Consider the following 12,252-nt stretch of genomic DNA (forward strand, 5'->3'; position numbering starts at 1 on the left):
AAAGTAGCTCTTGATTACAAAGGGCTGTTCTGAGGGCATGATGTGTATTCATGCATTTAATCTTCGCAACTTTACACAGAAATTTCCATTATTATCCCATGTTACAGATGAGAAAACTGAGGCCAAGAGAGTTTAAATAGCATTTTAAAGGTAAGTGACTAAGATGAGGTTCAAATCTATGAAGATGGGTTGCTTAGTCCACCCTTGTGACCACTACACTAAACTGAACTTTCCATGAAGAACTATTGCAGCACCATCCTTGAAGTAAGGAGCTCACGATCATTCTTTCGAAATATAATTCCACTGTTGGTGAGTTAGGTGCTTCTAAATTAAGCAAATAAGTGGACAACTGTTTATTTCGTTTGTCTGTTAGACACAAGTAATAAGTGATTACCATCTGTTAGGAAAAGACTTTTTAAAGTCAACAGACTCAGAGATATATTGAATTCATAAACCCATAACATTATATTTGACTTGTTTCATAAGGGAACTACTAAAAAATAACTCCCATCAGTTGCCCTCTCTGTTGCCAGTAATGTTAAACCTTTACAGCATTTTTTGAAGAATCAATTTTGGAAACTAGGGACCTTCACCAAGCTTTAATTATTACTGCATTTTAAAACAGAAAAAAATTACATGGCTAGATAGACTATCTTAAGGATAAAAGACATTTACACCAATTTAGTCTTTTTCAGTCATTTATTTTAAATTCTCAGTAACATTTATCTTCAATAACTTATTTGAGGTGATGTTAGATTACAAAAGTATTTTAGAAGAATTTTATTGTAGTCAAATGTGAATTATCTACCTTTTTTGAATGTTAAATATTATAAAATAGGCAATTTTAGAAAGCAAAGATAATTTCTGATAGTCTAAAGTTTTACATAAAATTATTATCATTTATTAAGTTTAGTTTATTAATTGTCATTCTTTTTAGTGACTATAAAAGTAAATCATTGCATTTTAGATTTTTACATAAAATTCTGGTATTGAAATTAATTTTAATGAAAATATTTCCTAATTATGATTTTATTTCTGCAATGACCTTATTTCTACATTTGATCATTATACCAAGCAAGGATCACCTGAAAAGGGAAGGAGTTAGCCATTGGAGTTATCACTTTGATAACACAGGAACATGGAAACCATTTAGGGATAATATTTTCCTACATATAATAATCGTGGTAACTGGTTGATGAATAGACCACAATAGTGTTGGACTGAAAATCTAGACTTAAGTCATTTTAGGCTCCTGTAAAATTTGTAGTAATTAGGAGAAATTGAAGTGCAAGGAGTAGAAGTGTCACCTCACAAATCACCCCTTCATGACAGTAGGTTGGGGCCTGCTTTGCATACCAAGTAACTCTGTGTACTTTCATTTTCCCACAAAGTTACATATGATGAGACATTACTCCCTGTGAAAAAGATTCCTAACGGGAACTTTAGGTATAATTCATGCAGACTCATCTCTGGGCTGAATTCATCTGCTCACAGGTAGTGAATGATGGATTTTTTTTCAGGTATTAAGAAGGCTTTTGTATTAGGACAAATTCCCATCAATAGAGGTGTCTCTAGGAATAGTGTAGTTATAATAAAGTGATTGGTACAAGATCTAACCCATACATAGATCTGTGAAATTTAACTTTCTGTTCCTCCTTCTCCTCCCCACCCCATTCTCCCTTTAATTGTGTTGATGACTTTGGGATGTACAGGGTGGGTTTGACCTTCTTCAGCGACACAAGTTGTAAAATATCTATTTTCTGTCTTGGAGAGGCACTGCTTCATGTAGCCTGGAGTGAACTAAAGCTTGGGTTCAAATCAAAGGAGCCTCTGGCAGCTAAGATGCAGACTCTCCCTTTCAGCCTGCAGTAGTTTTTGAGTGTCCATTGGAACCTCACTGTTGTAGAGAGATGTGACAAGACTCCAGGCCATTGGTGGATTTTTACTGTTTGATTACTTACAACTGTAATGATTTATAAAGTGCTGTTTAAAAATTGAAATTACATTTTTATTATTAGAAACACATATAATGGTTTAATTCATAGTAGGAGTGCTTGCTTTATTGATGGCACATAATCTTTAGAATCCGGAAACACTGATGAGCCATATCTTCAAATCATCAATAGCAAGCAGTAGTGTAGGCAAGAAAGCTAATAATGTGACTCTATTATTTGTGTCTTCATTATTACGTCCACCATTATGTGGGTTTACAAGATGCATTTTATTTTTCAGACTAAAACCATCTGACCATGTTCAGAATTTAAGTGTTTAATTGATTAGTCACTCAAGAAGGAGAGTGGATCTAGGAGTGTTTCCTAAGAAAAATCCTGATTTTATCCGTGGCATTTCTTGTCCGTCATCCAGGTGAGAGGCTTGGTGCGATTCTTCAGTGCCCATCTGTGAACCTCTATCTTACTCTTTTATAGTTTGTCTACAGTGTGTGTATCTGCCCTCAGTCATCAGCACAAAACTGCTTCATACAGACCTTTGGCAGAAATACAACCTTAAATTGCCAAGCTCTTACCAAAGTCAAGTGGAGAGTGGTAATGTTACTTGTTTTATATTCATTGGGTCTCAGGTGCACATGTTGGACCTTGAGCCTTGTTTCATGACATGGACTGGTAGCTTTTAAGACTATCTTTAAAAAAAAATTTTTTTTTATTGTACTTTAAGTTCTGTGCAGAACGTGCAGGTTTTTTACCTAGGTATACACGTGTCATGGTGGTTTGCTGCACCCACCAATCTGTCATCTATATTAGGTATTTCTCCTAATGCTATTCCTCCCTTACCCCCAACCCCCCAACAGGCCCCAGGGTGTGATGTTCCCCTCCCTATGTCCATGTGATCTCATTGTTCACCTCCCACTTATGAATGACAGCACGCAGCGTTTGGTTTTCTGTTCTTGTGTTAGTTTGCTGAGAATGATGGTTTCCAGCTTCATCTATGTCCCTGCAAAGGACATGAACTCAAGACCATCTTTTAAATGGCATGCATTTAGTTCATCTATGACTTAGTTACTCCTGGAAAACTGGGGATGCAGCTAACCTCAGGGTACTCATTAGTCCCTGGTAACTCTCTAGTTAAAAAAAAAATCATATAAATGTACTCTAGTGGGCGCTGTGGTCACCACCCTGATTCCCATTCAGGACCAAAGCACTCCCAAACTCTGAAGTGTTGGTCGCCAACGCCTGTCAGCGAAACTTTCTCTGGGATTTGTCCTCCACAGAAGGACCTGACTTGTCCAAAATTATGCCACCTCCCCTCTTGGTTAATGTGTGATTTAAAGCCCATGTCATTTGCCTCAACATGGAACAACTCTAAAGGGTGGTCCCATCCCAGCTCCAGAGCTCCCTCTGGAAACTACTGAGACTTCTATTAAGACTGCATCACTGTTTAGCTCCTTGCTCAACCCATCTTACTTCCCTCACTCCTTTGTAAGTGGGAGCAGTCTTCAATAATCCCTCACATACCAATCTCCATCTCTCGTCTATACCTCATAACACCTGACCTAAGACAGCACTCGTTCATTTGCTTATTTATTCACCTGTTTACTCATCTATCCATCCATCTACTGTCCATTCATCCATCACTTATTTATTCTTGTACCAAACACTTACTGGTTATAGCATATGAAAGAAGTAAGAGAAAATCTGGAACATATTGTTATAGTTACAGCTAGCTAGTCATGTAATAGAGATGAAGGGAAAAAAGAAAAGAAAAAAAAGAAGGAAAAAGAAGAAATAGTAAGTAATTGAAAGCATCTAAGCTATAAAGTATTTCAGAAGGTTTATTAAAATCCTGTTTAGACATCCACTGTGTGTCTTGAAAATAAGAAACTATATTTGCTCTATAATTGCTTGAATCATACATCTTTTACCTTGATTAGCAATTTCAATCAACCGATGCATTACTGAGCATTTTCAAATAAAAAAGCTGCATATTTCTCAACCAGAAGTCCTCTATTCAACCTTTCTGTATTTTAAACACTTTTGATTTGCTAGAATTTAGTAGTAGTATTTTTATAAAAATATTAATAATCTCTCTAACATGCAAAACTACACATATGAATGAGATGTTTAAGATGTGTTTCTAGCCTTTGTATTTTTAATGTTATTTTTATTTGGTGTCCTTTGATTTCTAAACTCACTTCTCTTTTGCTCTTATGCTTATCTATATCCAGCTAAGAGTACTCTATTTTGATATTAAGTGTACTTAGATTTTTAAACATCCCAGTTGCTAAGAAAAAATAGGTTTGATCTGATGTCTGAAAAGCTTAAGTTTATATAAGAGCTCAGAAAGCCATAGGCTGTTTTCTTGAGAGCCACATCTGAGAGTTACTGTTGCTCGAAATAAGCCTGTTGCTAAAAGGTGAAGTAACTTGAACTAGTGGAAGCAAAGACTGGTTTCTGTCTTGAAGCTTTTGTAAATTTCCATTGTAGGATCCAAGATAGTCCTCTCTAGCATTTTGAAATCAGCAATCTAAATCTATTGCCTTTGTTTGATGTCTGTGTTTCCACAGACCCTTTCAGTCCCTGTGGGATCTTGCCTTCTGTTTCTGCCATGGGTCCTCCTCCTGCCAAATGGGTTTCCTTGCTGCATCACAAAAGCTAAAGCCAGTCAAAAGAGGCTTTATCACCATATTTAGACAGAAAAGCAATATCAGAAATTATAGTGAATGCTTCTGCTTCTAACGGCTGTGAGCGGCTCTTGCCCCACTTGCCATCTGGTGGCATGTTTTTCTTTTTGTCTTCATTTATGGACCATGTGGTAGTTTGCATGTTCTCTCTCTCTTTCTTTCTCTCTTCTTCTCTCCATTCATTTGTCCACTACTTTCATCTAGTGAGTCCCCTTTCTCCTTACCTTCTTAATTTCTTTTACTGCTATTTGTCTTATTCAGAGCATTATTAAAGTCAATCATTAAAGTATGGACAGTATTAAAAAATCCTTAGAAAGAAAAAAGGCATAACTTTTATTCTGAATAAACATTCTAAGGCCACATTGGAATGATTCAGGAACAACAACAACAAACAGCATGAAAATGCCCTTTCTATGACAAGTCGCTATTTATCTAGATAACAAGATGCACTCCAATCAATCATGTATTATTAATTTAGTATGAATTTCCTTGGCTATATCAAGCTATCCTTACAAGATCCAAATACAGTCATGCATCACTTAATGATGGGGATACATTCTAAGAAATGTGTCATTAGGCAACTTTATTGTTATGTGAACATCATAGAGTGCACTTACACAAACCTACATGGTACAGCCTACTGCACACATAGGATATATAGCCTATTGCTCCTAGGCTGTAAACCTGCACAGCATGTTACTGTACTGAATATTGTAGGCAGCTGTAACACAGTGAGAAGTATTTGCATATCTAAACACATCTAAACATAGAAAAGGTACAGTAAAAACACTATAAATGATACGAAATGGTACACCTCCCTAGGGGGCTTATGAATGGAGCTTGCAGGACTGGAAGTTGCTCTGGGTGAGTCAGTGAGTGAGTGAATGAGTGAGTGACAAGTGAATGTGAAGCCTAGGATATTACTGTATACTACTGTAGATGTTTTTAACACTGTACACTGAGACTACACTAAATCTGTAAAAACCATTAAGTAATCACACTACAACAGCTATGAAGTCATAAGGCAATAGGAAGTTCTCAGCTCTATTCTAATCTTATGGGATTAGAATATTGGATATGCGATCTGTTGTTGACCAAAACATTGTTAAATGGCACTTGTATAACAACACTTAGAAATATAGTTTTTGAGGCTCTGGAATCAAAGCCAAACATGAACTTATTACTTGAGTATGTTTTCATATAATATACTGGTATTAATGGCTTGTCCAATTCATGTTTGGATTTACATGTGACTGCCCCACATTTGCTGCACTGAGTGTCACCTGGCAGTCATAGGACAGTCAGCTAACGCTGGCACTGTTCTATGGCCCTTTAGAACGGGAAGTAAAGAAGAAGCCTATAGCTACTGAAATTTACAAAAAGAATTTTAAATAGGCAGATTTTAATTACCCCAGAACAGAACTTGGCCAGCACACCAAATTGTTTTTCCTCCTACTCATCTTGGAATTTCAAAAAAAAAAAAAAATCACACTGAATTGGTGCACATATTTATACTCAAAAATAATCCGGATCTAGTTCATTACACTTGATATCAGAAATTAACAACTTTTAATTTCCAACTCTAGATCGGAATCAGATTGATACTGAGAAGTCACATATGGCTAACTTGTCTGTAAGTGAAATCTCTTACCATTTCTGGCTGGTCAGCCTGGATAGTTCTACCTCTCTCTATGTATACAAAGAGAGAGGGAGAAACCTGTAAAATTATCAGAATTCCAGGGAAGGCAACTATTCTTGGGTAGACATGGGTTCTTTTAGTCATTCTTGCCCATTTTTCTAAAACCATGTTTCTCAAAATGCAACTTATGGATGACCTGCCTCAGACCTTCCAGAAAAAAGCCAGGTGCCTGGCCTTCAACTAGACATTCGGAAGCAGAATCTCTAAGAGCCGAGTCTGGGGATGAGCATTGAGACACACTCTCTGGGAATTTGGATGCACAGTAAAGTTTGAGAACCACTGCCCATACACATCAGCCTTTCTCCCTTAGAATCTGGTACAAATTTGAAAGCTGATTACTGAATTATTTAAGAAGTAAGCTCACGTTCTTTAAAAATAGATTGAAAAACCCAAACCAGAGAGGATCATCTCATTCTAGTTGCCCTTTAAGTCCTGGCACCCTCTTGCATGAGATGGTTTTATCAGCTCACTGTCTGTTTCTCTCTCTCTCTCTCTCCCTCCCTCTCTCTCTCTCTTTCTCTCTCTCTGTCTCTCTCTCTGCACTCTCACCGTCTGAATTTTCCCATGTACTGTGTCACAGAGGAGATTACTTGTTGAGTTTTGTTTTCAGAATGTTCTAGAGAATGGCGTATCCTTCAGTTCTCCCAGCTCAAGAGGTGGGTGAGTGGGAAGACTAAGGGCTTTAGAGCAGGACAGACTTCATCTGGCTTTATATTTCATCTCTCCTACTTCCTAAGTATCTTTGGGTCATTTAGCTTTTGGATCATTTAGCTATTTTAACCACTCAGAGCACTGTGTTCCTCATCCCTGAAAAAGGAACAATGATACCAACTTTGCACAATTGTTATGGCATTAAATAAAATAGTGTATCCAAAGAGCTCAGTATATTTTGACCATGCTCAATAAATATTAACCATGATTACAATGATCGTTTTGCTTCATGCTGGGGACAGAGGTGTTTCACGGTGTCAAGGTGGAGCAGAGGCCTCTAGACGAGTTTGATAAAGTTGTGCATCCAATCTTTTGCCACTCTGCACTGAATCCTATCTGCAAAATCCCTCGTGTGTGCTAATGCATGCACACCTTGTGTTGGGCTTGCCTGTGCTCCACCTACACCCACTCATGCCCGTTGATGTCCTGTAGGTTCCTTTGTGCTTTATCCAGCTCCAGGTGCCTTGCTCAGAGTGACACACCCGTGGTTTTCTTCAGAGCCCTTTTCTAATGGGGCTGTTTGATCTAGATACCCAGAGAGTGAAAAGCCACTAAACGTTTATATCTGTCCCTCCTCTCATCTCACAACCAGTGCTCTCTGCATGAGTGGGGAATCCAGTTTCCTTGCCTTGGAAGATGGGACCAACTCTGAAGTGTAATTTACACTCCTGAGCTCACTATAGGATCAGACTGAAGCTGAAGCTTGGCCTAAAATCCCACATTCGCTTTGCTTCTTTCTCTGACCCGTCCTGTCTCCCTACTCCCTTACTGGCTTTTCCTGGGAGCATTCCATAAAAAATCACTTGCGTACAAACTCTCATCTCAATGTCTGCTTTTAGGGTTCCTTACTAGGGTGCGCGCGCACGCACACACCTGGTTAGCAGGCTTGGTTGGCTTCTGCAGAAATATCCGCAGCCTGTTAAGTACCCCAAGAGCACACACAAATGGATTTCCACATTGGAGTGTTTAGAACAGGATGGCAGGGTCCAGATAGTAAATATTTTGGCTTTGCAGGCCACGTATAACAGGCCGTGACACGTTGCTGACCCTTGGTTTAAGGTCACAATTCCCCTTTCCTTTACTTGTGTTTGTGTGTTTTTACACTAATGTCTGTCTGTCCCTCCCTATCATTTAGGTGCTAGGTCAGACTGATTACTTGCTCAGAATGATTGGTGTCCCTTTCAGTGCCTTTAAACTTCTGGGAATAAACTGAAAATATGAGGCACAGAATTACTGCTAACACCTGGGTCATCTGTCCAATTGCCAGATAGTTTTTTTTTTTTTTTTTTTTTTTAACTGCCAGTGTTTGTACTGCAGTGGCTCCACAGCCATGTTAATGCTAGCAAAACAGCATTTAGATCTGTGAATCCTCACGGAAAGCAAGCAATATCAACACCCAGAAGCGTCATTAGTATTTTGTAGTCTTTGCTTTATTGTTCTGCCTCAAACTAGCAACCTTTAGTGGATCACTGACATTAATCCTACTCTGTTACCAGTTTATTTACTCAGCGGTAGAAATTTAGCATGAGCTGAGGTGAGAAAGGCTTATTTACATTCAATATTACTTGACATCCTTGTAATTTTTCCTTTTCATGACAAAGGGAGAATATTTACATTAAAAACACATCAGTAACTTTAGTAATCTCCTTGAGCAGACAAGGGTGCATAAAATCAGGAGGCAAGCTAAGAATGATGGGAACACAAATGCAGTCAAGCCTATTTCAGACAAATTATAAAGCTGTAAGATTAACGAAAAAACTTGCAACATATTTAGCCCAGGGAAGTCAGGAGTTACTGGGTGGTCTCCAGCCTTATCTTGATGAGAGAAATCATTTTTTAAAGAATGGAAAGAAGTCGAGAACTGCATTTGACATTCAGATCATTGCAATGAAGGAGTTAAGGATGTTGGTAGCTGCGGTTTTATTGTTGTAATATATCTGAAAGTAAAGCTTTTCTTTAAAAATTGAATTTTTATGCAGTATACATTTAAATTTTGTCATCAAATAACTCTTTTTGCTCTAAATAAAATCAATATTGAATTGCAACACCCACAGAGTAGCTAGAATGCATTAGAACATTGGGATGTAATTTGTACTGGGGATGTATTTATAACTCTCTCAATTTGTCTGGCATGTGCCATAGTGACAATAGTGTAGCTCAGGTGTGTGTGTGAGAAGCTTCTAGAATCATTGCATTTCCCAACTTTGTCCATTATGAGAATAGACCGGGGTCTCAGACACATTGGCAGCTACATCATGGTTTGGGACAACTTTTGGCAAGGAGAGCTGGTGGGCAGAACTCAAACAACAGATCCAGGTGGGTTAGATATCATTGGCACTGATATTTTCCTGGCACAGATTAAAACTTTGTGCTGTGACCGTGTTGTCTCTGGAAGCTGATATTTTAAACCAAAACCAATGTTCTAAAGATCTATCCTAAAATCTCTGCAACTTTTGAGAATAAGAAATGTTCAATGGCATCAGTAAGTTTAAATTGAACTTTCCTTTTAAAATTTGGCAATCAAGGTAGAGTCCTTATGAAGCATGGATTGAAGCAAAGGTAGAAATCATCTGAGCACAATCCCTGCTTAGACTGACATCTTTTCATACCAAATATAAGGCCTTTTTCCCCATAAAATTATCTTCACTGTGTTTGGAGAATTCCGAGTTGATCTGTTGTTATATAACTGTATACATTATATTTCCCCAATCCTAAATGAGTTGGCATTTCACATGCAGCTCTTTAATATCTGCTGAGTACCTGACCCTCTGGTGCACGGAAAGGTCCTGGAACTACCACGCTGTACCCGCTGGGGCTGCTTGAGAGGCAGCTCTCAGTAGAAGTGTGAGGTCAAGCTAGAGATAGGAAATAGAGACAGGAAGGAGCTGGCTGGTCCCTCTCAGCGGTGCCGTGGTATGAAAAAGGAGATTATCTATAAATCAGCGATAGATCTGGGATAATGAACAGAAGGTTAATCAGAGAACAAGCTGCGAAAAGTAAAGAAGGAAAGCAGTGTCCAGGATGCATGGAATATGCATGGTTAGAAACTCACTAACTATAGATATATCCTAGAAGTCTTCAAGTGGCAGGATCTTGGCAGACAAGGTCAGAATTGACTTTCCTTTCTCCAAGCTGGATTCCTTTTGCGATTGATGTTCAGATATTCAGCATCCGTTCTCCTCTACTTAGGAGATCATGGTTTTCTTTTCTGTTGGTATGCTTAAGATTTTCATTCTAGCATCACAGGTGAATTATTCTACAATACAGGCATCCCTGAACCTTATCCATTATCTTTCCTCCTTTTTATCTTCCACATGCACTTTTCATAAGTTTTCGTTAGTTGCATAACAGGAGGATGGAATAGCCCTGTTGGTTGGATGCCTTTAGCAAAGATGGTGGTAGACACTCAGCTCAGCCTGCCTGCATTACTCAGACGCGACTCTGACTCTGACAACTTGAACTTCGTGATTGAGACTTTCACCTTGTGAACTCTGTATTTATCTGTAGTTCACAATTGACATGAAGGGTCGGCAAGGGAAAAGTCCTTATGTGAACAGTTAACTTGGCAGCATTTCATAGCCAAGGAAGGAAAGCATCATATTTACAAATGACATTTCTAAGCCACAGGGCATCGTCTTTCCTTTGTGTCTTGAGCAGAGAAACCGGGACAATGAGAAGCCAATGTTTGCTCTTGTGTAAAGTCACAGAGCTCTCCTTTTCCACATACTTCTTATTTTCACACATCTTGGTGCAAACAGACAAAAGCTGTTATTACAGAAGGTGAAGCTGATAGCTTTTAATACATCACATCCACCAGGATGAAGGCATAATTGCGACTTTTATGTTCATTTTACAGTGAATAGTAATTAGCCTTTGGCCCATTACACTGTGTGAACATCGAATTACCCACCTGCTCTTGCCATGTCTCGTTAACTTAAACTATGTGCCTCAAGCTTTATCAGAAAACAACTCCTTCTCCATCTCCCTGCTGACATGCTACTTTAGATAAATTCATTTAGAGAAGTCACAGACTTGAGCATGATAGTCTCCTAATTTGTCCTGAGAACTCAGGAGAAGGACTTTAAAAGAGATGCTTTTAGTTACAGTGGCTGGTGTACATCACATAGCTTTTTGGAAATGTAGGCACATTACTTCCTTTAAAAACCAAGATGTCTTTTACTTTTGTTTGTGACATTGTTTGTTTAGCCGTTAGCTGATTTATGAAGATAATTTGATAACCATGTTACAAAATCAATGTGTATACTCAGTCCCTGAGAAAAGGCAAGTCGATGATAAATAACCTTTGCTGATTTACAGCTAAAATTTCTCTTTAAAGGAAACAGGACCTGAGGTGAAATAATCAGGATTATCATCAAATAAAGCACAAAGGGAAACTTATTTCCTTGTAAATGAAAGTGAAATACCTCTACACGATATCAGAGTTAGCAGACAGATCTGATGTGGGCAAGTGACTTAGGATCTCAGAGCTAGGAAAACATTTGGAAAACATTTGGTTGGGCTCTGTAAGTTTACAGAAGAAATTCCAGCCTAAAATATAAAGAATCTTGCCTGTGTTTGGAGAAAATATGTACTTCTTTCTTGTAATAAATGCTTCGATAGCTGTAGCCTCCAAATAAAAGTTTGGTGAAACTTAATTTTTGGCTTAAAAAAATCTTACCCGTGGAATTCTGTCATTGTCCTGCCTATTTATATAGTGATGCTTTTTTGGCCCAGAGAGGGATGACTTTACCATCAGAAGCCCAAGCCACTGGCTAGTTTTGAGCTCAAAGACATCTGTAGATGTATTAATTTTTTATTGTGGCTGCAACAAATTAACATAAACTTAGTGGCTTAAAACAACACAAATTTATTTTCGTTCATTTCTGGAGAAGTCTGAAATCAAAGTTTCAATGGGCTTAAAACCAAAGTTTCAGCTGGGCTGTGTTCCTTCTGGAGGCTTCATGGGAGTATCTGTTTCCTTGCCTTTTCCATCTTACAGCAGCTGCCTGCATTCCTTGGCTTGTGGCCCCTTCCTTCATCTTCATAGTCCGTCACTCTAACCCCTCCCATCTAGGAGTCTTTAATCATATCTGCCATCTCTTTTGCCATTATGACAGTGTATTTACATATCTCTGGTATTAGTACATGGACATCTTTGGTGGGGGGCATTATTCTGCTTGCTACAGCAGGGCTCTGGCAGGTGAAT

At 38.4% G+C, this 12,252-nt stretch overlaps 1 long non-coding RNA gene across 1 annotated transcript in view; it reads left to right on the top strand.

The window, feature by feature from the left end:
- Positions 1 to 1,986: 1,986 nt before the first annotated feature.
- Positions 1,987 to 12,252, top strand: part of LOC105477024 (uncharacterized) — a 182,153-nt gene continuing 171,887 nt past the window's right edge. The window contains exon 1 of the long non-coding RNA XR_003016915.2: positions 1,987 to 2,364. This is a non-coding gene — a long non-coding RNA (uncharacterized lncRNA). The remainder of the gene's footprint in view (positions 2,365 to 12,252) is intronic.

Source organism: Macaca nemestrina, chromosome 19 (genome assembly GCF_043159975.1).
Source record: "Macaca nemestrina isolate mMacNem1 chromosome 19, mMacNem.hap1, whole genome shotgun sequence".
Lineage (NCBI taxonomy): Eukaryota > Metazoa > Chordata > Mammalia > Primates > Cercopithecidae > Macaca > Macaca nemestrina.